This window comes from Siniperca chuatsi, linkage group LG2 (assembly GCF_020085105.1).
Source record: "Siniperca chuatsi isolate FFG_IHB_CAS linkage group LG2, ASM2008510v1, whole genome shotgun sequence".
NCBI lineage: Eukaryota > Metazoa > Chordata > Actinopteri > Centrarchiformes > Sinipercidae > Siniperca > Siniperca chuatsi.
Window position 1 is genome coordinate 353,065 of NC_058043.1, and position 1,936 is coordinate 355,000.

At 49.9% G+C, this 1,936-nt stretch overlaps 1 long non-coding RNA gene across 1 annotated transcript in view; it reads right to left on the reverse strand.

The window, feature by feature from the left end:
• Positions 1-342: 342 nt before the first annotated feature.
• Positions 343-1,936, reverse strand: part of LOC122886475 — a 2,868-nt gene continuing 1,274 nt past the window's right edge. The window contains exon 2 of the long non-coding RNA XR_006380359.1: positions 343-574. This is a non-coding gene — a long non-coding RNA (uncharacterized LOC122886475). The remainder of the gene's footprint in view (positions 575-1,936) is intronic.

A 1,936-nucleotide genomic window follows, 5' to 3' on the forward strand; every position in this document is an offset into this window, starting at 1 on the left:
TACTCCTCAGCTCCTCCTCTTACTCCTCAGCTCGTCTTCTTACTCCTCAGCTCGTCTTCTTACTCCTCAGCTCCTCCTCTTACTCCTCAGCTCGTCTTCTTACTCCTCAGCTCCTCCTCTTACTCCTCAGCTCCTCCTCTTACTCCTCAGCTCGTCTTCTTACTCCTCAGCTCCTCCTCTTACTCCTCAGCTCCTCCTCTTACTCCTCAGCTCGTCTTCTTACTCCTCAACTCCTCCTCAGCTCCTCCTCTTACTCCTCAGCTCGTCTTCTTACTCCTCAGCTCGTCTTCTTACTCCTCAGCTCCTCCTCTTACTCCTCTTCTCCACCTTGTTTTCTTCGTCTCTCCTCTCACCTGTCCGTCTGCCGCCTGTTTCTTCTTCTCCGCTCCTCCGTGTCACACCTGGTTGCTAGATTACGGCCTATCAGATGACATCACTGCCGGGCTCCGGCCTATCGGGTTGCGGGTGCTGTCAGACGGGCAGCCACGTGACCCGGCTCACCTGTTCCTGCTTCGGTCTGAACAGGTGACCTTCGGACTGCGTGGGCAGTGTCGTCATGGAGACCGGCAGTGACCTGCAGGGCAGTTAACAGTTTAACAGAATACGTTACAGGAACAGACCATAATAAGCCTTCAGAATAAAAGGGGGAGTCGCTAACTGAACCAACCAGACTTCACAATAAAACACATTTAAAGGCCCAGTGATCTGATTGGTCCAGCAGACAGAGCGACTGTAGGTCCACACGTTCCCATCTCACCTGTCGAACTGTGTGTGTGTGTGTGTGTGTGTGTGTGTGTGTCTCTCTGTGTGTGTGTGTGTGTGTGTGTGTGTGTGTGTGTGTGTGTCTGTGTGTGTGTGTGTGTGTGTGTCTCTGTGTGTGTGTGTGTGTGTGTGTCTCTCTCTGTGTGTGTGTGTGTGTGTGTGTGTGTGTGTGTCTCTCTCTGTGTGTGTGTTTCTGTGACTGTGTGTGTGTGTGTGTGTGTGTGTGTGTGTGTGTGTGTGTGTGTGTGTGTGTGTGTGTGTGTGTGTGTGTGTGTGTGTGTGTGTGTGTGTCTCTCTCTGTGTGTGTGTGTGTGTGTGTGTGTGTCTGTGTGTGTGTGTGTGAGTGTGTCTCTCTCTCTGTGTGTGTGTGTGTGTGTGTGTGTGTGTGTGTGTGTGTGTCTCTCTGTGTGTGTGTGTGTGTGTGTGTGTGTGTGTGTGTGTGTGTGTGTGTCTCTCTCTGTGTGTGTGTGTGTGTGTGTGTGTGTGTGTGTGTGTGTGTGTGTGTGTGTGTGTGTGTGTGTGTGTGTGTGTGTGTGTGTGTGTGTGTGTGTGTGTGTGTGTCTCTCTGTGTGTGTGTGTGTGTGTGTGTGTCTCTGTGTGTGTGTGTGTGTGTGTGTGTGTGTGTGTGTGTGTCTCTCTGTGTGTGTGTGTGTGTGTGTGTGTGTCTCTGTGTGTGTGTGTGTGTGTGTGTGTGTGTGTGTGTCTCTCTCTCTGTGTGTGTGTGTGTGTGTGTGTGTGTGTGTGTGTGTGTGTGTGTGTGTGTGTGTGTGTGTGTGTGTGTGTGTGTCTCTGTGTGTGTGTGTGTGTGTGTGTCTCTGTGTGTGTGTGTGTGTGTGTGTGTGTGTGTGTGTGTGTGTGTCTCTGTGTGTGTGTGTGTGTGTGTGTCTCTCTCTCTGTGTGTGTGTGTGTGTGTGTGTGTGTGTCTCTCTGTGTGTGTGTGTGTGTGTGTGTGTATGTGTCTCTCTCTCTCTCTCTCTTCGAGGATGTAAAGTATTTCTGATAGCTAAATTACTGATCAATAACAATAATCTCCGTTGTGTGTGTGTGTGTGTGTGATGTGTGTGTGTGTGTCCACATGACTTATTGTGTGTGTGTGTGTGTGTGTAGTTAATAAACATTTATAAAAACCTTCCGCTTGCTGTCTCCGCCCTGTAAATGGATTAGCTGATTAATA